Below are 25,908 nucleotides of genomic sequence, written 5' to 3' on the forward strand. Positions count from 1 at the left end.
TTCCCAGTGACCGCCAAGGAGATCAACCCAACCATCAGTTCTCAGTCCTCATCATGCTGGACCTGCCATACATAGTTATTCACTCTCCTCCCTGAGACACGGTCTTCATTCAGTTTCTAGGAAGCCAGCAACTCCTCTACCCTTTTTCTTTTCCCATTTCACTGGGTTCCTCCTCATTATCTTCTGTTAATCTGTCCTCTTCTCTTTGACCTCTTAATGTTGGAGTACCACAGAGGCAGAGGCTAGTCTTTTCTTCTTTCCTCTGTCTGTACTCACATCTTTGTTGATATGACGTTAATGACTTCCAAATGCAAACCTCTAATCCCAAATACAGACTGATAAACCCAACCACCTGCTGACTCAATGATACCTCCACTTGGAGGTCTAACAGACACTTTGAACTTGATTTCCAAAACTGAACTCCTGATCTTCCTCCCCAGAACTCTTCCAACTGTAGCCTTTCTGATTTCAATTAATGACAACTCTATCCTTTCAGTGGCTTTGGCTAAAACTTTTGAAGCATCCTTGATTCTTTTCTTCCCCACCCCTCCCAATACCACATTCAGTAAGTCAGGCAATACTGTTAACTCTGGCTTCCAAGATAGCTAGCATCTGACTACTTTTTACTACTTCCACTGCTATCACCAAATCGGAAGCACTCTTCTCTCTTTCAGTAGCCTTGTAATCAGTCTCTCCTTACCTTTGCCATCTGTAGTCTACTTCAACATGACAGATAGAGAGAGGCTTTTAAAATAGAAATGAGAATGTACTATCCTTTTGTACAAAATCCTGCAATGGCTTCCCTTTCATCCAGGGAAATAGTCAAAAGCCTTCTCATGGTTCACAGGTGAGGTGCTGATCTATTGTGACTGATTTGACCTCATTTTCTACCACTCTTCCATTTCCTCCCTCTATTTCCATCACCATGGTCTCACTGTGGTTCCTCTAATGTGTATGGATCTTGGGACTTTGCTGTAGCTCTTCTCTCTGTCTGGAATTCTCTTCCTCAAGATATCCGGTTGCTACTTCCTCACTATTTTCAAGTCTTGTTCCAATCTTACATCTCAATGACACTTTCCTTGTGAACCCTCCTTAACATTGCAACCTACACTGATTTCTAATTTTTGCTCGACTTCTCTTTTATTTCATAGTACTCACTACTTTCTAATATACTACATATATTTGACCTATGTATTATGTTTTGTTTTATTTTCTGTCTTCTGCCACTAAAATGTAAGATCCACAAATGTCAGGCTCTCAATACTTCACTCACCGAGAATTAAATGATGCATAAGTGAAGGAAGGAAGGAAGGAACAAAAGAAAAAGTGAATTAACCTGGTCTCACTGAGCTATTTATTTGAAAACCCTTTTGCTGAGACTTCAAAAGAAATTCTTTCCCTAAAGTGTTATGCCTGACAGTAAGAGCCTGTTATGGAGTCTGACTCGTTTCCCAGTTAGAATGGGTTCCAAGTAGCTGAGAAATTCTCCCTCACCTTCTACTAAAACAAGGTATAACTGTGCCTCAGCTGCTAGGACACACTCTGGGGACATTATAATAAGAGCTTTTTGGAAGACGGAACTAGGTGAGTGGCCTCATTTTAGGGTCTGATATAAAATCAAAACTCAGAGCAGGTTCATCGAAAGCCTGGCCAAGTTTCCTGTAAGCCTGGCTCACAGGGAAATAGAAACTAAGCTGATACATCATTTCAAATGGAAACTATGTAAAATTCAGTGGCTTTATGTGGTTTCAACCCCAAACCAGGTGGAACCTGAGGCTTTGGCAAAGGTTCACTTTAAATTCTTAACTGGGGAATGTAAATCAAGGGGGGAGGGAATGTTGGAGAAAAACAAACTGAAAGAAAACCTTCAGTTCTGAACAGTCCTGGAACCACAAACGTAAATCACTGCTCTGTAAACGTCATCTCACTCAGGCTTTAAACAAGTACGATCATTATTTTGAAAAAATTTCCCTCAACAATGAACCAGCTTTTGTTATCTTATATTAGAATTTCAGGGCTCCTTCACACTCATGTGGAGATCAAATTATTATTTCCATCTGCTAGGTTGTGTAATCAAAGCATCAAGATGAAAAGGTGAGTTGCCGAAGGTAACTGGAAGAATGAACCAACGTCGCATTCACAGCTGAGTTCCTGGGCCTACAAAGCTGCTGCCTGTCATTGAAGGGAACCAGAGATATAGTCAAAAAGAAACAAAAGGAAATTTTAAGAATCTCGTGCATCAAATGTGATTAAGTATTAAAAGGCTGTGGTTTTGATAATAGCAATACTGTATGAACCCTGAGCTGATCTATAAAGTAGGAATAATTTATCAGTAATGTGGTTTGTACACATGAGTGTGTGTGTGGTGTGTGTGTGTGTGTGTGTGTTTAGGACTGGAATAATTCTGAATTTTAGGGACCCTTTAAATAGCTAGGTAAAAGTATTCTAATTATAGGAAACTTCCCATGTCCAGAGATTTTAAACATCATAGATTTTTAAAAGACTTCTACAAATCCTATATTCTTCCAGATACAGGTATTTCTTATATACAACCGCTTGTACAGGTGTTGTATTAAGGTTTCAGAGAGAAATCTTTAACAAGAAAATGCAGGACTTCTTTTCTGCCCAATTTGTGCAGTTGACCGTAATTCTTCATTTATAAGTCTACTTTTTGATCACAGAAAGAAAGCTAGATAGACATCTGAAAGACCAACTCAATGTATCTTGCTATGTGAATGAAAAGCCATCAGAGTCCATGGCCATCAGAGACTAAGGTAAATGCAACTATAGTCTGGATATTTATAATCCTGGTATATACTTAGAGGCAGAAATCCCTGAAGGTACATAACTGCATTTGCCAACTTCATGAATGTTAAAAATAGCCAGCACTAACTTTAATTCTAGAATAACTTGTCATGAGTGTCCTATAGGTATCTGAAAACGTGTGATTCCTATTTCTGGATACTGGCGTGTCACAGCTATAAGGAACCTTAAGTAATCTTAATGTAAGACTAGTTTACCCTAGCATTGATCTCTAGCTTATATGAACTCAGTTTGATAGATTTTTCTCTATTGCTTAAAAAAGCACATGTTACAGAAGCACTTATATGTTTACATCAATGTCTCAGCTAAATACAGAGACCCTAAATATTGTGGGTCAGTTTAACAATAGCCATTCATTCTTTCATTCAATAGTATTTACTGCGCCTGCTATGTGCTAACTCCATGTTAGGCATTGAAGGAGACCCTCTTACTGCCTTGAAAGGTCTTATTGACTAGTAAAGAGAAAAGAAAAAGAACAAAAAACAAAGTTTGAATACAAATATGGTGGGACTCCTATTTCCAGGTAAGATGGAGCAACTGGTATCACACTAATCCTTCTGCTGTAAACAGCCAGAAAACAAAGTATATGAAGCAACCATCTCAGACACTGGACAATAGGCTGTGATCTGTGAGAGAAGGGACACAAGTGAAGTATGTCCCACTAGAGACACTTTTCTGGACTATGGTACAAAGAGGGGGACCTTTGTACATGAAGAAATATTTGAAAAATTTCCAAATGTGTTAAAAAATGTAAACCCACAGATCCAAAAAGCTCAACTAATCAAAAGCATGATAAATACAATGTGATGAATACCATAACAGAAATACACAAATGTAAGCCTATTACATAAATTTCAAATAAATAATTTTCCTTGATCAATTTCTGCATATATTTTTCTCCTTCCTTCTCCACATCCACTTGGAGTATTCATCAACTCCTCCACTATCCTCTTATCAAGTGTCAAGATGACTGGAATATGTGGTGATGAGAAGGCGTGGAAGCAGAAGTAGACAATGAAAGCGCAGAATGAAAATATAGAGAAATTCTTTTCTATTCCCTCTTTGTTGTCCACAGCCTTCTTATTCACTAAATATTTTCTTCTCTTATTTTCTATTCATGCCTTACAATTAATTTACCCCAGTACTTACTGTTTAAAGCTCCCAGGCTCTCATATCCTCAGCTCTCTCACTAGGCTTCTTCCATCAATGGTCCTTATGTTCATTTTGTCCCATCCATCGACCTACCTTTTAAGTGCCTCATGGTGAATCCCCATTTCTTTCCCTCCCTCAAGCCTTTTCATCTCTCCTAAATCCTTTACTTCCTGGTTCTGAAATTTATGTATCATTAGAATTTCAGGCCTGAATATTTCATCAGCGTTGGTTCACAAGAGAAGGAGGAATCTTTACTCTTTTTGCAAGGGCTGGGGAAGCAGTTAGGGGATGGTAAGCATAGATGAGAAGATGGATTTCTAGTATTACAGCCTGTCACATGAAACGCCTTTTTCCTACCAAAATTTTAAACTTCTTGCTTAGATTTCTAAGCAGGCCTGCTAAGGCATTTGTCCTTTAATAGATCTGTAAAAAATATGGCATCAGTAATAATGTTACTGGATAATAGTATAATATAGACCAAACCACCGGTAGGCTGGTTTATAAATGATCATCTTTATTTACCATTGTCTCTTTGTAACCAGGGATCTGCCTGTATTTACAAACAACCATATCAACGAACTTTCCACCTCAGTGCTTGAGAAAATCTAGGGTCAGCCTGAGTAAAGGAAAAAAGTCAAAGTCACTTATGTTTTCATCCTGTATTCTTATTGCACCATTTTCCTGACAAACCTCACATGAGAGGTACAATTCTCATCTGAGTAGTGATCAATCCTTGGTAGGATACAGTAAAGGCATAATCTTGTAGAATCTGGTCATGTAATCTTAGAACTGGAAGTGAACACCTATATCATAACACAGATGAGGAAACAGAGGCCCAGAAAGATTAAGTGCCTTGCCCAAGGTCACACAGCCAGTTAGATATGCAGCTGGGACAAAGTCCAGGCCTCCTGAAACTACCCCTTATACTGTCACCCTTTCAATATCTTTATAGACAACAACAAAAATACATTTTAGAACCCCCTCTTAGAAAACTTATTAAGAGTGTGTTTTACTATTTGTTTCTCAAATGTTAGTGTTTGCTGGAATCCTTTCTGTCTCTTTTTAGGAATATGGCTGAAATGAGGGCAGTTGGACAGGAAGACTTGACTATAATTAGTGCATGGGTGGGCCGTCCCCTGGCCCAGCGACTGCTGCTGATCAAACACCACGTGGTGTCGTGGCCCTGCCTTTTTGCCTCATGGGAGTCACGGGGCTTTGTTCACATAAAATCACCTTGTTTCAGGCATCTGACCACCAATGTGGTTTTTCTGCTGTCTCCATCTTGTTATTTTTCGGCCATGAATGGCTGGACCATGAGGCATGCAGCTGTCTCTGTAGTGTTCCTGTGTCCAAAGGGTTATGGTCCTTCAGAGTGATCCCTTGTAACAAGCTACTTTTAAAAGATACTGATGTGTGGCGAGGAGCTTTGGGGATTATTCATTCATTATTCCACAGGGCCCCTGCCTTTCATAACAACTCTGTATGTGCCTGGTATCTCTCACTAAACTCTACAGACAGATTTAGGTCACAGGCTCCTCCTCGATATTTAATTCTGGGTCTACTTGCATAGGAGCCTTTTAAATATTCAAATACTTAAGCAAATAGAAGAAAACTTGATAAATGAATTTTAAAATTTACTGCTAGGAACTGGCCCAGGCCAAAGCACGGCTGCCTCTTTTGGGTAATTCACAAAGCTCAATATAACCAGAAGTTTGCAACTTTGTTTTTTTATATTAAAAAATGAGCATTTATTATACACTCAACTGTATGCAAAGTGCTGTGCTAAATGCATAAGAAATGGAAAGATGATAGTATTCCAGTCTCAAAAAGCACACACTCCAATGTGAGGCAGAGACAGGTAAATGACAGTACAGTACAAACAAAATTTCAATAATATGAACCGTAATTAAAGTATGAAGTCCCCAGGCTTCTCAGATTCATGCTATCTGCGTGGCCCTGGGGTTGGTGCTTTCCACACACCTTCTCTCTGAGTCCCTCACAATAACGTTATGAGCTAAATGCTCTTTTCCACACTTTACTGAAAGGCACCAAGAGAATCAAAAAGCTATGCCCACAAGGTCGGAAATGGTGGACTATCTCCATGGACATTTCTTCCCTCACACCAGTGGTCCTCGGGGGGCCTTAAAAAGGTTCAGACTTGGTTCTGCACACCATGGGCAGCCACTGCACTGCTGTTGATGCCACGATAATGATCACCTTTAATTTTCACTTGGGAGATGATGAAGATGGCACGAATAATACTCGCTCACAAAGCACTTTTCTACTCCTTCTTCGGTGTTGCGGGGACTTGCCCACTCTTGGCACCCCTATATACTTAATGGTGGAGAAGGAGAAGTGGAAAAACCAAATGTCAAGTTTATTATTTTAAGATCCTGCAGCAACATTCAATATGCAGTTAGAATTTTGAATTTTATATAAAAATTTTTTTTCAGAAGTATAAAATACGGGCAGAATGAGTGCTCTCCATTGTGTGAAAACTCTCCCAAATATTGAGGAAACCACTCTTCATCATTCTCTAAGGATTTTTTTTTTCTCTCCTTTCAACAAGGGAATCTTATTAATGGCACAAACAGAAAAGCAGGATACAGTACAGCTGTCAATCTGAAGCTTTGAAATTCCATCGTCATTTAAATAGTGATAGTTATAGAAAAAATCATCAACTATATAATTTACAAACAGAGGATTGAGAAAGTTTTCCTGAGGCAAATCCATCTTCCACTTTTGTGGATCTCTGCGTCCAGCTCTGTGGAGCCGCACTGAGGCAGGGTCTACACCAAAGAAGAAGTATCCAGCCTATTTGAGGATCAGAATCCCAGCCCACTGAATCATTAGAGCCTCCAAATGGAGAATCTTTGTATGGGATTTTAGTAATAATTAGTTTTTATTTGTTCATATATGCCAAATCATGGTTGGCTGGGGGAAAAAGCTGAGGCTAAGGCTAAGCAAGTCTAAAGGGAAATCAGAAATTAAAAAATTAAACACTGGTTTAAAACAAGTTTTCCATATGGATGCTGATAATATACTCCCAAAGCACTTTCCCATTCACCGTGTCATTTGACTTTCTCAACAACTGTTACAAGTGAACCAATGTAGATTTTAGGTGTGTAAGCGTAAGGTATCATTTTTGGTATTATTTGTAAGGCAAATAATATGTACATGTGCTACTTCTGACCAGCACCAATTTCCACAAGGTGGGCGCTGTGGCCCGTGACTGGTTTCTATATAGTGCCTGTGTGCGTGTGTGTGTGTGTGTGTGTGTGTGTGTGTGTGTGTGTGTGGTGTGTATGGTGTGTATTTAAGTGTATGGAGCTATGAGCAGACTAACGTTATGGGAACTTATCTACGTTGTGCATTTCTGGATTTAAAAATTTTTCACAAATAATAATAATAGCTAACTTGCACAAGGCACTTCACTGAGTGTGAGGCATTGTTCTAAGCCCTTTATGCATATGGAGTCATCTAATTCTCTAAACAGCGAAACAAAGTCAGTATTATTACTGGCCCCCAGTTTTCAGATAAGGACACTGAGACACAAAGAAATTAAGCTACACAGTTAACCAACGGCATAGCAGAGATTCAAACCCAACAGTCTGGCTCCCGAATCTGTGCTTCTAACTCACTACTCTGCACTTCTCTCTTGCACCACTATAAATTAGAAAAAGAGAGTTTTCTATTTTAAGAAGAGAAGATCACCTTTGCTGGTGATAACACTCGAACTTCTCCAAAAGGCTCTTTTCACGTGACTCTAACACACATCACTGTGTACATTTTCAGACACCCATGAAGGCCAATAGCTCAGCCTAGTGATTACCAGGTAGATGATGCATGGTCTTGCTGTCTCAACAGGAGCCCGGAAGAAAAAAAAATCAATGTTTCGATAGTCCGAATTATTGTCTGTCACGTTTAGGAGTTGGTTGTCACTGGAACAGTTATTCATGCATACATACACCAGTCATACCACACAAACTCTGTCTTAATATTTCCATAGCTAGAGAGAAAGTTCTTTACACTAAGATGGACTTCCAAACCAGAAATGTAAATTACATTCCTCTCCTTTCATCCAGAAGCGACGTTTCAGCCTTTACAAACTACGAAGCTGCTACTGTATCTGACATTTGAAAGAAATTCCTCTACAAATCGATGCTTAGGGGTGGAAAAAACAACCAGACAATTGAATATTTCCCTAAGAGAAAGGCAGTCTTGTGACAAGCACTGACAGAGGGCAGAAGGATGTCATTTTTTCTCTCTGGCCTCTGTCTGGGGGATATGCAGGTGATGGCAATTTCTTGATCCATTTGAGTGCCAACAGGAGCCAATCAACAAGATCTTGAAAGCAATAGCTCCTCTCCCCGGTGAGTTGATCATACACATCTTTTTCCTAATCATAAAGATTACTTGGAATCAATCGTTAACCTGAATTCCAACAACTACAAGCATATAACACAGTAGGAGCTATTTTTTTTCACTCTTATTTTTAATGCTTCAACCAGTAAAGGTATTTCATTTTGAAGCTTTTCTTAAAAAATGCACTGACTACATAGTTATAATCCAAGTGATTCTACAGCCTTCCATCTGTGCCAAGCATTTTTGAATTTTTGCCAGCTATCAAAAATACACATTGGGATTAGTTTACTGGCAGAGATATAAAACTAAAAGAATAATGAGGGAGAAGTAAGGTGCTGGGAATAGCACAGTCTGATGGGAACTAATGATTACCACACAACACCTTAGCCTTTTAATATTATAATAACAATAGGTTGTGTTTGAGCGGCTGTAAACACCTGCTCCCTCCAAAGGTACTTTTACATCCTTTATCTTCTATTTACGACAGCCCAGTGAGGGAAGGGGGATGAGTATATGCTAACTGGTAGAAAAGTACATAGTAAACAAAATACCTATAATTAGAATCAACTCTCAATGCAAGGTTCTTTGGACAGCAGAATTTTGCGACTAGTTATATTTTGATATACTTATCATCGGGAGAGGTATTCTGAGTATCTATATCCCGTGCGGCACAGCACTGATGCGCTGAAAGGCTGCTCGTTCTCTCACGACCACTGTCCATTGCTGAGTGTCATCAAGTCTGGCCAGACCAGACTCCTATGAATATTGTAGGATGGATTTAACCTGCTGGAGCATTCTTACTTCACATAATAACCAAATACATTTTAATGCAGAAAATGCATCCAACCTTTTCTTGGTAAAACTGTACAAACAAATAATTTAAAAATTAATTTTATGGTAAATCCATTGTAAGAAGCCATGCCTGATCTACTTGCTTAGTAAATAGTGGATTTGCTTAAACACTTGTATTTTAGCTGCCATTGTCAACTGGCTATCAATAATGGACTCAAGATTTCTTTTAAAGACTACTAGAAAATAAACAGAGAAGAAAATTCAACACTGTCCTGAAAACTTGGGAACTTCTGATGGCGCCGACCATTTGTTTGGAAATATTTTGGTTATTTTAAAATTTTAAAATAATTATTCTTTCTCAAAGGTCCTGCAGCCTAACTACCTTCCACTTAAAAAGAAGGGAAGCAGAAATCACTGCAGTTCATGTTAGAATCTGCCCAAATTAGGACTCCTTCAAAATGTGCCTCTTTCCATTTTGATAGCCACAATCCACAACAGTTTCAAAACACTTTTGTGGCATATACATCACCACTTCCCTACACCCTCACCACACAAGATTCTCTAGTCATCAGAGCAAAAACATAAGACAAATATGAATTCCCACTGTAATCCAATTTTACTTTTACATCTTTGTATACCCTACAAGAGAGAGAAAGACCTTGTCCCTAAATACATATATGCACCCGAAGACCAGTGGTTTACCAAAATTGATCATTTAGTTTTACAAATTCTCTAAACCACAGATGCCAGTGTAAAAAGGTTGCAATGTTTCAGTTCTATTACAAATATGCGGCAAAAATATCCTAAAAAAAAGGCCTCAGTCAATGACTTATTTGTTTTAAGCCCTATTAATGCAATACAACAGAATCTTAATAACAGGATCTGACCCTACCATGTAATTATTCCAGGGATAACTTCTTAGAAAATCTAACCTTCATTTGTAATTGTGATGCCCTCTTGTGAAATCTAAGCAGATGAATGAGGTTAAATCAGGACACTATTGAGAGAAGGAATCTAAAATTGAATGTATCTGCCACCAGTGGCACTAGGCACTTGAGATTGCCACAGATCAAATGCTTCCTCTGTAAGCAGAATTAATCAGTCCTAAAAATGTCTTAACGTGGTACAAGGCAGTATTTCTTTTCAGGAAGTGCCAACTTTCTACTGAGAAATAGATTCCGTCTTAACTTCAGAACACCCTTCAAAATTACCCTACCAAAAAGGCACCAATTTAAGATATTTGGCTTGACACCAAGTTGTGTAGTTACACTCTGCTTCTTAAAATTCACTGTGTTGTAAGAATCCGAACACTCTGTCCTCAACTGTGGCTCAGTGATCTTAAAAAATGTTGTGAACCTAGTGTGGGCCATTTTTCAGCACTGGATGAAATGATTCTGCCCTTCTTATCTGTCTTCAAGATGTCTTGGGGGATATCTTAATGTGAGCAGGATCCTTAGACCCCTCCTAAGAAGCATGACCGCAAAGTAATCCCTTGTAACACACGGGTCTGGGCAGAGAACAAGACCATTGTGTGTGACCTGATTTCATTTCAGTGAAATGTCCCAGTAAAGAATGACATCATCCCATTCTTTTTCTTGATCTCCACTTGTGACCGTCCCCCCGCACTCATCATAATTAAACTGCTTCCCCCCTCCCATTCCCTATTCCTCATCCCCACGGGCATTGCTATTTTCTTCTGAACTTCCTGCCTGAATGTTTCATTAGGGCAAGAGCAAAGGCTTTTCCTCTGGTCCGTCAACACTGCTGGAGTTTGCTTCTTGGCTGCATGAGACAAAGCATTACTCTGATGGCAGCCAGAGCAGACTGAGAGGGTCATCTGCTGGGACGGGTCTCAGTCAGCTGGGAATGGAGAGCAGCCAGTTGAAGACGGCCCGCCTGACGGGCAAAATGTTTCTCATCCCACTGGAGTTGGGTTTTCTTTAAACACAAACTCATTGGCTTGGAGGAGGTATTGTCTAAACAGATCCATTTAACTATGTACATACCATGTGTGCACATTTGTATACTTGTATGAACTAACACTTGCTTTATCACTTAGATTCAGACTGCAAGACTCACATGTGAAAGTATTTCATTTCAGACGGATGGAAAGATGATGCAGGAGAAGACCCTAGTTTAAAAACCGGCATGAGAATGCAACCAAATCGAATTGCTGTGTGAAGGAAGGCAGTGACTGTGGTGTTTTGAGTATAAACCGTTTTGATAGAAAGGTAGGTGAAAAAAAAAATCCAGATAAAATTGTCTGTTCTCCAAGGTTCCAACTATGTAAACTATTAGGTAGTACCATATAAAATTATTGCCTTTGTAGGTCAAAAATAGTTAAATAGGAGTAATTTTCTAAGATTCCACCTAGCAAATTTTCATATAGAAAAGATGTATGGGCTTGGGTTAAGGGTGTGTGTTTTTTTAACTTTAAAAAAAGTTCCTATTAGGTAGCAATTATATTGTTTTTTACAACAAATACATGATTTTAACAGACATTGGGATTCTGTGTAATAAATTGCCTTCTTTGATGAGAAATGTTAAGAGTGGTCACAAGAGTCTGCTTCTTAGCATGCCCCAATTCAGCTTTTTATACTCTGCACCAAGTTACATGCCCTTGGATACCAAGACGAGGATAATGTTAGTGGTTTTTAGGGTCCACATCTGAAACTGATTCTTTGAAAAGACGTTGCTCACTATTACAGTCTACGGACAATTTTTTAAAAATATTTAAATTCAAATTAAGGTATTGAGTATAACTTAAATAATTAAAGTAATAAAAATAAATAAAGTCCCAGGGAGGCACAGTTAAGGCATGCTTATAACATTTTCCATCTCCAAAAAGCAACAACAGGGCTAGGAAAGGCCTTAATTGCCTTACAAACAACATAGTCGCTGTTCTAAGTTATCCCATCTGTGTGCACCAAACCCTGTCTGACAGTGCGGTTTTTGAATCCAGAAGGTACAATAGCGGCCATTCAGATTTTGGCAGGTGTATTTCAAGCTGAAAACCAAGCTCCACAAAACATAACGGTCTGTTCCACAGGTGTGAACATTTTTGACGAGAGCTCTCAAAATCTCCCCCAAGCTGTGAAGTTTAATTGTCCTTTTGGTGTCTTATTATACATGAATACAACCTATCTCTCCTTGGAACAAGAGAGAATCTTCTGGCAATCGAACAGCCAGGAGACGCTTGGGCAGCTTCTGAGATTTGCGTATAACATCTCCTGGTTCTGTTTCTTGCGTTATGTATTTTGGAGGTGATGCCAAGTTCACTGAACTGCAGGTAAGCAGTTCTTAAAGCTGGAAAAATATTAACTGAAAGGACTTTATACCCCAATGACACGAGCAGAGAGGCAATCAAAAATGCACAGGGCAGGGGCTTCCCTGGTGGCGCAGTGATTAGGAGTCTGCCTGCCAATGCAGGGGACACAGGTTCGAGCCCTGGTCTGGGAGGATCCCACATGCCGCGGAGCAACTAAGCCCGTGAGCCACAACTACTGAGCCTGCGCTTCTGGAGCCTGTGCTCCGCAACAAGAGAGGCCACGATAGTGAGAGGCCCGCGCATCGCGATGAAGAGTGGCCCCCACTCGCCGCAACTGGAGAAAGCCCTCGCACAGAAACGAAGACCCAACACAGCCAAAAGTAGATAAATAAATAAATAAATTTATAAAAAAAAAATGCACAGGGCAGCATTTTGAAACCCTAAGACTCATTAAAATGGTCCTACTTTCTAAACCTGCCTGTCTGAGCACACACAGAAAGGACCCATTTCTTTCTACAAAATTTGCCAGCTGGGAGAACTGTGGCTATGGGAACACAGGTGTAGTGGTGGGAAGGGGCTCAGCCAGCTATCTAGTCCAGCTCAAATGATGGATGAGGAAGGGCAGAGGTCTCTGAAACTGGCAGCTGGTCAGACGTTGAATTTGAATTTTCCAGTCCAAAGACAGAAAAAAGCAGACCGGAGCCAGCCCTAACAGGGGTTCCATAGATTTTTAGGAAATAAGTGTCATGTGTGTTAAATTTGGGCAAATGATTCTGATTTCATCCAGTATTAAAGTAAACGCATTTCTATTTTCTCATAATAAGGATAGGCTGAGAATCGAAAGGATATAATATTGATACTTAAAGGGGTGAAATGACTCATTAGAGGGAGAAAAGTGTGACATGAAAGATTAGTGACCAGATAATAAACAACATGGCATCCCAGAAAAGTGGCTTCTTCATAGCACAAGAGAAACTAAGACAGATGCTTTGAGAAATCAGGTCTTCAGTGACCTCTTGGGAAGATATAGGGTGTCCTCCAGTATTAAGGGTTTCCAGCCTCTTCTATAGTTAATTTTTGAATGACATGATACCCAAGGGCAACCTGTTTCTTTCTTACAGAAAAATTGATGCATTGGACCAGAGGTTCACAAGGAAAAGGTTTGGCAAACTGACTCAAGACGGTGAAGCAGTCTTAAGAAGTCACAGTTCTACTGTTTACTGAACTTATTCCTAAGCAGATATCTTTTTCAGTTTGTTTTGGAATATTTTCCTCTCCCGTTTGGAGTTTCGAAGTAAGGAGACCTAAACTTCAACTTGTCTTCTCTTACTGTTGATTTAGCTTGTGAATAACCAGCATCCAATACCTTACTGGTGAGATCCCAGACCACCTGCCAACAAAGCTCTGAGAATTAGAGAAAAACTGCCAGCGCTCATGATGAACCCCAAGGAATGAACCCCAAGCTCCCAGACGTTTCCAGCCATTTCCCTTCTTCACTTGCCATTTGTAGTATGAGGACAAAATGTTTAATTCTGTAAGTATTAGAAAGAGAAGCTGCAGAAATCAACCCTCAAAAGACAAACCTGAAATTCAGGTCAGACTTGAAGATTTTGTTTTGTTTTGTTCTGTTTGTGTGAGGTTCATGAGCTTTTTGGTGATTAAAGGACTTATTCCAAGTCAGCCTGGGCTAACACAAGACTTAGAATGAAAATCAAGCAAAGGGCAACGATTTTGAAGGGCTGCAAAAACCAAGAGGAACTCAACAGTTTCCATGGCGTTAGTTTTCAATGAGGGTGGAAACAACTTTCAAAGTTGACATCTGAGCAAAGACTCATGGTGTGGGGTATAAACTCGTATGAACCAACACCCCCAGGGATGTTTTCACAGCCAAGGTTGTGCTGCTGAGATGGGTCTCCATGGCCTGCCCTGGGTCCCACTGCACTCTTGGCACCAGCGTATGTGGCCAAGGCAAGAAACTGTGAGGTCAAGCTGTGAACAAGACAGGTGACATCTGTAGTTTTCATGCCTGAAACTGTGGATGACTGCACATAGCTGGCCTACCATTAACAACCCCTCTAATTCCCCCGAGCTTCCTGAGTATCTCATGACATGTTAATAAAGTTACATGATTCTTCAGATGCTTCTTCTGCCATTCCTGGAGACGAATTTCAAGAAATGGCTCTGCCTTTCAGCTCTCTCAGCCAAGAAGGAGGAGAACGCTACAGGAAGGGGCGGGACTATTGACTCCTGAGTTTCTGATAATTCCCCACCTGTGACACATTCCCCTCTTCAAGTGACATGGAGTACCCGGGTTTAATTAGTGCCTTGGTTTAATTAATCGAGACCAATATTTGATATGAGTACCTTTGAAGATTTTCTGCAATTATTCTGTCTTGGAGAATCTGCATGTCATTTGCCAAATTCACCTTCCTCAGATGGTGATGGCTGGCCGTCAGCACCTATGATGGAAGAAAGCAAAAGTGCCATCAGTTGCATTTCATCAGTGATTTATCTTTCAGGTGTTGCCCTTTCACACCTTCAAAGGAGGACATCATTAGGAATAGCATTCTTCAAATTTCATCCAGATTGTTTCTCTTTTTTTTTTTTTTTTTAATGTGGACCATTTTAAAAGTCTGTATTGAATTTGTTACAATATTGCTTCAGTTTTACGTTTTGGTTTTTTGGCCCTGAAGCATGTGGGATCTTAGCTCCCTGACCAGGGATTGAACCTGCACCCCCTGCATTGGAAGGCGAAGTCTTAACCCCTGCACCGCCAGGGAAGTCCCCAGACTGAGGGTGATTCTTAAAATCACTCCAAGAGATTTTGAAGTATTGTGGGTCATTCAATCCTTTTACAGAAGTTTCCATTTGACTTTCTCTTCATCAAGGGAGAGACTTTCCATTAGATTCATTTCATATTATTCTCTAACTGGATTTCGTAAGGCCAATAAAGAAGAGTTTCTTTTTAAAGGTTTACAAAATGTTCCAAGTTTAAAAGTTGAATGATGTCTAATTTCAGGTTCTGAGACCTATTTTAGAGGAAAACATGCAGAATCATGAAATCTTCTAAAGTGACTGCAAGCTACTATTTGATGAGTAGCAAAGTAAGCATTTTCAAGTGGTTAAATTTGTTTCTATTCTGCATTTATGACAGTTGAAATATGTAAGTGACTAAAATCAACTTCGATACTTTGAATAAGAGGAAAAACCCATTTTAATGCATTAAGTATCTGATGAAGCAATCTTGCTGACATGAAGAGCACATTTAACATATGCATGCTATATATAAGTGCAGATATGATATATAAATTAGAAGAGGAAAGATATATAGTAGCTATATCTTATAAGAATACACAAGCTATAAGACATAAACTAGAAGAATAGGAAAACAACACACACTATTTCACAACTCCAAATTTCCTTTAGATTTAAAAAATATTTCTCTTGCCTGTGTAATACTAAGACATTTCACGTGGAGCCCTACCTCTTCACTAGTGAATATTCTCAGAGGTAATGGATGTACATTATTTCAATACAATAGACCTGGAATCTCTTCTTGTTCTGAACTGGCCCTGGTGATTCAGGTTAAATGTGGACAGTCCCAGGTCCTCTGCTCCGTTCTGGAAGCTTCACTCTTAGGGAGATTGTTGTGGTAGGACCTCCCTGCAGCTGGCCGCCTGCTGCAGGACTCTTCCTCCCATGCCACCCTTACCCTTATCACGTCTCTTTCTGTTCCCGGCAGACCAACTCTTCCGCCCATTTCTGCCACCCCCTGTCATCTGACACACCCAGCCCAGTCAGCTTTTGACCACGCCCCTGTGCTTCTCATCCTGGAAGTTGGTGAGTTCTAGAAGAACTTTTCTATTCTCTGATGACATTATAAATTATTATAAGCATCACGCAGATCTCCACTTTTTATATATGTTCCGGGAAGACATATAAATGTTTATGTTTATAATCATGCACGGCACCCTGTGATCTTCCAAAGTAAAAGTTTACATTTGAATGTGAGGCTACAAGTATCTGGCTGTGGTCACGCTGGATTATAGCCTAACGTCAAACTACAGCATCCTTTCTCTGTTATTCAGAATCTACTACTGGGAGCAGTGTGAATTCCAGGCTACAGAATCCATTGGCTATTTTGACCTTGACCGAGTTACTTCATTTCTCTATGCCTCAGTATCTTCCTCTGAAAAATGAGGATTAAAAATTGTTATCTATTCCATAGGGTTGACGTGAGGATTACATGCAAACATCCACGTAAGAAATTTAGAAGCATAAGTGGCCAAGAAACACCGGCGATCATTATTACTGGCACTGAATTTTTTTTTTTTTTTTAAGGGAAGCTCCAAGGAGACTTTTTTTTTTTTTAAAGGATATTATCTATTTATTTATTTATTTTTATTTTTGGCTGTGTTGGGTCTTCGTTTCTGTGCAAGGGCTTTCTCTAGTTGCGGCAAGCGGGGGCCACTCTTCATCGCGGTGCGCGGGCCTCTCACTGTCGTGGCCTCTCTTGTTGCGGAGCACAGGCTCCAGACGCACAGGCTCAGTAGTTGTGGCTCACGGGCCTAGTTGCTCCGCGGCACGTGGGATCCTCCCAGACCAGGGCTCGAACCCGTGTCCCCTGCATTAGCAGGCAGATTCTCAACCACTGCGCCACCAGGGAAGCCCTGAATTTTTTTTTAAGCCAGTAATAAAGATACAACTTCCCTTGCAGTAGTAATTTGCAATCAAAAGACATTTGCATGGAATGAGACCAGGGTTTTCATCCATTTTATAAACGGAGACTTTGCTTTGTCATCATTAAAATGATAATGTGCAGGAGAATAGCGTAATAATTTAGAGCTATAGGCTATTAAAGAAAGAACAGAGGCAGGTATTTATACCTGCTTGATAAGCGTACGCTTGTGAGAGTCAAATACTCCTGCTGTGCTGAATGAAGTTTTATTTGTCAAGGGAGAGTGAGGCGATAGGATGACTGAACCACCACGGGTTTTAGTTCCATAATCTCGACACCAGCAGATGGAGTGCCTGGACCCTTTCTGCCTTTAAATGTGCCAACTTGTAATAATTCACTATAAATAGAGTGCGAAATGTGCAATGGAAAATTTTAATTAAAATATTTATCTCTCTCTTTTTTTTTTACAATTTCATTAATGAACACTGGTTAAAACAAATGTATTCTTTAGTTTCAGCAAAACAGCATCATTTGGCAAATAAAACCAATATTACTAATTTTAACCAATTAATTTGATTCCAACCAATAGAATACTATTGGTTTATGGTTTTGTATGGTTTTGTTTATCTTTAATTAGCAATCTGTTTTGGATTTTCAATGATGTAAGTGTAATTATATCATTGTGGATTTATAGTTATATAAATATAATTAAAGTAATTTATACCTAGTTTTGGCAGGGGGTGCTTATTTCAGTAACGGTTTAGTAGATAATGATGGAAATCAGTACCAGGGCTCAAGTCCATTGCTCAGGTTGACAAGTGCTGCTGGAGAGCACCCATCAGCCTGGCTTCCTTGGGGTCCGAGCCACGAGACCCTCTCCATGCTTTTATTTCTGCTAGAAGAGTTTACCTTTGTTCCCTCCACATATGAAAATTCTAAGCACCCCTCTGGGATCAGCTGACCACCTCAATTTTCATTTATCTCTCTCCCCAGAACACTTACAACACTTAAAATCAGTACTACACGATGTAGCATCTAGTGAGAGGGTCTCCACTGCTGCCTAGACGGGGGAAGGTCTTGTCTCTCTGGTCAGGTTTTCAGGTTCCGAAGTGTGAGAGTTGTACTTGGGACTCTGTCTACATTTTATGCTCTAATCACAACGTGGCCCCAGAACACCTTGCACTGATTGAGCATTGCAGTGTAGTCAGGATCTGAGTCACTCCTTGACACTTGGGTTGTCTGGGAGTTTATTCAAGTTTTGGTCAAGTGTATCTAATCTGAGACCCTGAACGGCTCCTGTAGCAAGGATAAACGAGTGGCCCACAGCCCTAAAGCTGGGCCACACAAACTTGAATGGAACGGGGAACCACTGGCCCAGCTTTGGGTCATTTTGTCCTTCCTTTTTCTTAAGCCAGACCTATCATATTTTCTGCAAGCAATGACTCGGCCTAAGACTCAGATGTATATATGTGTGTGTGTCTGGAGTGAACTCACATGAGTCTCAATTTCTCTGCTCGTAAAATAAAAGGGAAGATTGGAAGACCTCCAAAATCACTTCCTGCTCTAAAATTCTATAAAATGTTGGCACATGTGCCCATTAATTTGACATTAACATCCACAAATAAGTGTGGGTGTGCCCCAGAATTTCACCTGCTGATAATATGTCGGGAAGTTAAGTTTGATGGTTTAAGAGCTGTGCTTTGAAAAGTTTGGTTTGGCTTCTCTCTCTGTATTAGTGTGTTATTGTCTTAGCACTTAGGAATCCATGCTGGAAAGCAAGTAGATGATTGAACTGAGCTCTCCTGGCTTTCTCAGTTGTTCAGAAACTGAGCTGCATTTCCTGGCTCTCAAACTTTGTGAACTCATCAGATTTTGCTGCAGAGAAATGTCATTAAAATAACAGTCCCCGGTGGAAAACACTAGCACCATTCATAGTTAGTGAAATGCTGAAACAGTAACTGATATTTTAAAACTATGGATTGGAGGCATTTCTTTATACTGTACACATACATGTGTTTAGATAGATGTGTAAAAGAAATGTTTGTTTTTTTCTTAAGCAGTTGTCCTTTAATTGTCTCCTAAAAGTGACTTTAGTCCTGTTGCAGAAATGCATTCTGTCTCTCCTCCCTTCACCTTGGAAAGTAATAACCGGTTCCAAACTGCTTTCCCTAAGGAGTTGCTGGAAGGTCCAAAATGTCCTCATTAGAAAGCTTACACCGAGCCACACAAATCTTGCCATTGTGGATGGTGCACGCATGTGGGACTATTACTTCATGCACAATGACATGAGACCAGAAAACATGTGAACAGGAAGCCAAACCCGAGAGAGTTGGGGAGCTTCCAGCTTTCCATAGAGCACAGAAATGAAGCAAAATTCAGCAATATTCTGGACTCAGGTGTCTGGGCGACAGAACAGCTGCACCCCAGCCCTCTTCAAACACTGCATAGGAGAGTACAGTGGCTCAGGCAGCACCCAGCCTGGACTCAGTCATTACGCCGGCAAACCCAAAAAGATTGTGAAGTTGTAGCCCTTGCTTAGGATGCCAAGACTTTAAATGGCTTGAGTAACCTAAAAGTAGAATGGCCGGCACCTTATATGGAAGCTGTATATTCCTCATCCTTTCAATCATGCTAATGGGAATTCCCTCCAATATATCTTACTCCTTCTTTAAAGAATAAACTTTCCCATGATACACGCTCACCCTAAAGTATATATTTGGTGATTATTTTGTATAACTGAGATAGTAACAGTTCTTTTCTGGGTCTCTTCTTTCTTTTTCTTTTTTATTGTGGAAGCATTTTTAGCAAAAATAGAAACCTCTTCATCATCTCAAAAACCAAAGATAATCTCTGAAGTTTGGGGAATTTGAAGTGAGCCATCAGAAGCCAGATGGAATTCAGATTACAATCAAATACTATCTTTCTGATGAGTGATATAACTCTTTATATTTAGAGGTGACAAGAGCTTCTTAAATCTGCTTTTAAATGTGTTGATACAGTTTACCTTCCAGGAGGAAATATTATACGACTTTGTGAGACCAGCCATGAAGGCTGGGGCTCAGCCCCTTTTGTAATAAATGGTATTTGCTCTGAAGTGTTCAGGTGGGGTTGAGAGCTCTGAAATCCAGGAAATCTGATAGAGGCTTTGCCATAGAAGATGTGAAAGGGTATAAGAAAACTAAGGTTATCAAGTAATCAGACCTCAGCTTCCTGTCTGCTAATTAGATCGTTTTCTATTCATTCTAAATGTTAAGATTCTTTCCGTTGTTATCTTTAAAAAACTCACAAACGTGACCTACGTCTCCTTTCCAGTTACCCACCATTCAAGTCAATGGGAAGAAATTCCTGCTCAGCCTGAAGAAGAAGGAAATGTTTGTGGGGTACGTCATGCCCAGGTAAGAAATCATCTCCTTTGCTTTAGTCTTAGAAGTTTCCTCTTTTACTCTAGTCTCTGAGTGGGCCCCCAATTCAAGGGAAGTGAAAAAACCCTGCTAAAGAAAGAGCTGCTTCTTGATGAATAAGTATAAATTCTTCATGAGTATGTGTTCTTTATGAATAAGTATTCTAGTTGCCCACGGATCTTTTTCCCAGTCTCCGCTCATTTCTGAAGGCTCAGAGGATGTACATATTTCTCTTTTTGAGGGTATACAAAGTTATTGGCAAGACTGCTCTGGACATGGCCTTCCTGTTGAAAAGTGAATGGGAAACAATCCACTCAACAGCGGGGATAGGAGATGAAAGCTCAGAGCCCCGTGAGCCCAGAGACTGACATTTCTTGGGGGAGCTAGCCGAGCATAATGGGGAGAGCCCGGTTTTTATGTTTCTTCTCTAAACTTCTAAAATAAATCTGGCAATTTTATACTTTTTAAAAACCACTCTTTACATATAAGCAATATCATTTGTATCATTTTTTTAGATTCCACATATAAGCGATATCATGTGGAATCTATAAACAACGATACAAATGAAATTATTTACAAAACTGAAACAGACTCACAGGCATAGAAAACAAATTTATGGTTACCAAAGGGGAAAGGGGCGGAGGAGGGATAAATTAGGAGTTTGGGATTAACATATGCACACTACTATATATAAAATAGATAACCAACAGGGACCTACTAGCACAGGGAACTATACTCAGCATCTTGTAATAACCTATAATGGAAAAGAATCTGAAAAAGAATATATATATACGAATCACTTTGCTGTACACCTGAAAATAACACAACATGGTAAAACAAGCAAACAAACAAACAAAAACAATACCACTTATGTAAAAAAAAGATTAAGCAAAAACCAACTTTTATTTTTTGGCTGCGCCATGCGGCACGTGGGATCTTAGTTCCCCAACCAGGGATCGGAACCCACGCCCCCTGCATTGGAAGCCCAGAGTCTTAACCACTGGACTGCCAGGGAAGTCCCCCAAACTGACTTTTTATTTTATTTAATGTTGTAGTTTAACCTCTCAAGCCAACATTACCCCAACTAACTCAATTTCCTTCTATGAACTTGTACCTCTTCTTGTTTTATGGTATTCTATTATAGCTACCCGGTTGACCAAGCTTAAAACTAATATTATAGACATTTCCTTTGTCTTCATTTCTTCATTCAGTCCTCAAGTTGAGAATGTTCCACCTTCTAAATATCTCTGGAATCTGTGCCCTGTTGTCTACCTACACTGCTCAGGCCCTCAGCATTTCTCACTTGTTTACAACAGCAGTCTTTTAATCGGTCTCCTAGTTTATAGCATTACCACCCCCTAGGCCTTTGCCTAACCTACATTCCACACTGGAGAGTAGTTGATCTATATAAAATCTTCCTAAAACATAAATCACATCTAGTCTCCGCCTTCTCAACCCCAAGCAAAGTCCTTCCTTGTCTCTCCATTGGCTCAAGAGTAATCTTGAAAGTGCCAGATCTGGGGAGGTAAGGATCTTGTGCTGCAACGCTTCCATCATTGAGATGGGTTTGCTACAAACCAAATAAACCAAATAAACAAAATAGTCTGTTGAACCAAATAACGTCTTAGTGATATAGGTGGCATATTTCAGCCCAAGCTTTTTATATGGATGTGAACCTATAAAAGAAACTTTTTTTGGATCATGAGCTGGTCCAAAAAGACTCGTGAGCATGAGTTTGACTTTTACTAGAGTAATGGGTCCAAACATCTCAGCACGAAGCACCACAATATCCATGATCGGACCCCTGGACTAAATCTCCAGATTCCCTGGATTCCACATTCCAGCACCAACTGAAACCAGTTCCCCGTCCCCTGGCTCCCTCACAAAGTCTGCTCTCCAATGCTCTTCCCTTCTGAAATGTCCTTCCACACCTCCTGCTGATACTTTAAAAGTCACACCAATCTTCTAAAAAAAAAAAAAAAAAAAAAAAAAAAGTCACACCAATCGACATCATCTTTGTAAAAGTTCCTTTGACTTTCACTGGGGAGAATTACTCAGGCCTCAATTCTGTCACTTAATCACAACACACTTCTGTTGTTTGCAGGTGTTATACTGTTAAGAAAATTAATCTGTTGTTTTGGTCTGTTTCCAGGGCAGGATATTAACCTTCTTCATTTTGGTATCACTAGTGTTCAGCACAGCATGCAATACACAGGAAACGCTCAAAAAACCAAGACACTGAATCAAAGATGAAAAATGAGAGTAAATGGAAAAGTCCTAAAATTGAATGAAACTGCTATTTTCAGACACTGTGCTAGATACTTTACATATATTATTTCCTCTTAGTCCTTTCAACAATGTTCTTCTTGGGGTACACGTAGTATTGGTCTCCTTTAATAGAGGTGAAACCTGAGGTTGAAAATCTGAAAGATCTTGCTGCTGGTCACATAACCATGTAATGGCAAAACCAAGCCTCCAATCCAGATCCCATCATAGTTTGTGTTCTTTCTGCCATGACTGAGTACGCTTTTGAGGCTAACGTTGAGATTATGTGGCTGATCTTTGTAACAAAATTAGCTGGAGTATAGAATTTTAGTATTGACAGCTCACTTTTAAATTTAGGGGGAAACCCAAGTAGAATTCAGTCTTATTTTCAACTTTAATTATGTCTTAGAATTTCTTGGAAGCCACAGAGAATTTTAAGTGGAAATGTCATTTAAAGGAAATCTTAAAAATAGACCTACTTTTATAATGTTTCCCATGTTTGTTGAATAAATAATGAATAAATAGCTCTATTGCATTCTGAAATTTGATATGAAATCTTTCCACTTGGTCTATTTTGGGTATTACACTGTCATGTAAGATACTGAACACTGGAGAGTTACAACAAATACGAGTTCAGGATGATTAAATATATATATATATTTAATTAAATATATACATACATTTGGGTATCCCGAACTCTTTTATACACACATACACACACACACACACACACACACACACACACACACACACTGGTGTACACACATTATGTGTGGTTTTCATAGCTGTTCATCTAAAGATAAAGGCAATCACACTCAGTGGATCCATCATAGCACTTAACGGCACTAAAAGTGAGAGGCCTTGCTTTTCTACGTTACCGTCAATTTATATTTCTTAGTATTCTTACCTGAAATAAAGACTAATTTTCTCTATCTCATAGTACACCAACTTATAATCATGGTTTTATACATGCAAATTGAACAACTACCCAAGACAGAACTTTATTTTCTTGGCTTATTCATTTAGTGAATCATACTTTCTAAATGTTCAGAACTTGTATCTCTCTGAGTGTTATCCTAGAGTTTTAAATTCATCTTTTGTTGAAAGACAATTTCTCAAAGCCATGAGCCTCACCCCTGAGAAAAATACTCTTTGTTAATTCAGCATCCCTTACAGACACATAGTTCAATCACAGAGCTTTGGGTTTTGCCAGTGCTTAAGAAGTTTGTGCCCATGTTCCTTTAATATTTAGACCCCTCAGCTATGCAGTGAAAATCTTCGTAAGAATTCACATGTCCACTCTAGTTACAGTGTTTTGCAGGGTTTACACAAGTCAGTGCAAGTTTCAAGCCTACGCCAAAAAAATGGGATTTATTTCATAGTGTGAAAAGAAAATTCCAACAACTGTATTTGCCTGAAATTGTGAGCACTGAAAGCAGAGAAACTGAAGCTGGAAGTTGCTGCCTCGTTTCTGGATGCCTAACAAGTCAGGTGAATAACCAAGGCTCCTTTGTAGGGCAAGATGTGTGTGTGAGTGGAGAATAGCCACCACCAGGACCAGGACACCGGGAAAGGGGCAATTTCAGCACTTCCTCTTGGTGCTATTTTGTTAATAAGTGAATTATCAACAGAAACCTCTTTCCCCTCCTATTACTTTTAGGAGGGGCCCCATCTGGATGGAGGACTTTAGCCAGAAACACACTTCCCATCATGGCAGCGTCTGAGTGCGGGATCCCATTCTCGCTAATAAATGCGATGAAATGGACAGCAGTAAGGAAACTTTGTTTCCCTCCTTTTGAAAGAAAAAGCAGAGCATCATACTTACAAAAGTCGCCTTCAGAATCTTCCCTGGAGAACAAGCTCTGGGAACTGGGAGCTTGCGGAGGAGCAGAGATAAGGTGGGAGCGGGGCTTCCTTCCTCCTTCTGGGGGCGAGAGTCATTGTTCCTTATCTCCCTGACCTCCGGGCGCAAGGGGCCGGGAAGGCCCGGCCTCTGACCCCCTCTGCCCTCCCTCCTGGTCTCGGCGCCTCGGGTCGGGGTTTCCTATTAGCCGCTCCAGCCGCCCAGCCTGACACGGGCCCCGGGATGCGTTAGGGCCAGTCTGCGAAGTGCTTGCGAGATGCGGAGGGTTATATAAGCCCGCGTATTATCATCATCACACACCCCCATAGAACCAAGGCTGCCAGACAAACAAAAGGCAGTTCCAAGAAGGGGAGGAGCAGAGGCAGAAGTTACGCTGGGGGTGAATTTCGGGACACTGCTGAACTGGCTGGAAAAAAAGGCAACTCAATATGTGTGTGCAAACCTCGGCAAACAAACTGCGCTGCAGCTGGCTGGCCGGCCACGCGGAGACGCTCCTCGGAGGCAGGGGGGGTGGGGGGCGTAGGCAGGGCTTCCAGGCTGCGGTCCCGGCTCCCCCTTCCCCGGCACCCGGCACAGTAGCCGCCCGTGGCGGGATGGAGTGGATGAGGAAGATGTGGTATTTGGAAAGGCAGACGTTCCAGAGACCAAGTGCTTAGTAAACACGGATGGTTTCTTAGACTCAGACCAGGTGCTTCTGCTGCTTTGCTTTCGTCCTGGTCTCTCGTTTTCCTAATGATGGTTTGCAGGGAGTTCCCTGGGCCGGGGCCGAACCCTCAATGTTCATCCTCTATTTTCAATCTCCGTGGGCCCCTGCTTTTTTTTCTCTGTGGGAGCAAGACACCCAGCCAGACTGTTCTTTAGGCCAGAGCTTGGGTCTGACGAAGTTGTGGTTCACTCAGAGAACCCATCCTCCCTGCGACCCTCCCTCCCCCATCCTGCTACCTCCAGTTTTCTTAGATTATTATTTTCCTGCCCTGTTCCTGGCCCTGCTGCCCAACATGTGAGGAGCTTCAACCTCCTGGCATTTGTGGCTTCCACGTGTCACCCCACTAATTACCCGCTTCCCATCCTACCGCCCCTCACCTACTCCAGCTCATGAGAATATGAATCATTCCCTAAAGAAGGCCTTTCCGTTCCTTCCCCTACCGCCCTTCCTCACATCCTCCCCCTCAGCCTGGAATGTCCTCACTCCCATTTCCTTCAAAGCACAGTTCAGATCCCATCTTCCCCACAAGATTTCCCCGATTTCCCTTCTTTTCTCCCCATTGACCCGGCACGTAATTCTTCATGTGCGTCTGGT

The 25,908-nt window shown here is 40.6% G+C and overlaps 1 protein-coding gene across 5 annotated transcripts in view; it reads right to left on the reverse strand.

Annotated features, from left to right (window-relative positions):
- The window catches only part of SULF1 (sulfatase 1), a 162,099-nt gene that overhangs the window by 113,181 nt on the left and 23,010 nt on the right, over nucleotides 1–25,908 (reverse strand). For 4 of the 5 annotated variants that reach the window (XM_059901495.1, XM_059901497.1, XM_059901500.1 and 1 more), the window contains exons 1-2: nucleotides 24,570–24,840; nucleotides 14,765–14,859 (exon numbers count right to left, since the gene is read on the reverse strand). The gene's annotated coding sequence lies outside the window, so the exon portion shown is untranslated. Of the gene's footprint in view, nucleotides 1–14,764; nucleotides 14,860–24,569; nucleotides 24,841–25,908 lie in introns of those variants that run through there. The other variant, XM_059901496.1, reaches the window with a different exon arrangement.

The sequence above is a fragment of the Balaenoptera ricei genome, chromosome 17 (assembly GCF_028023285.1).
Source record: "Balaenoptera ricei isolate mBalRic1 chromosome 17, mBalRic1.hap2, whole genome shotgun sequence".
Lineage (NCBI taxonomy): Eukaryota > Metazoa > Chordata > Mammalia > Artiodactyla > Balaenopteridae > Balaenoptera > Balaenoptera ricei.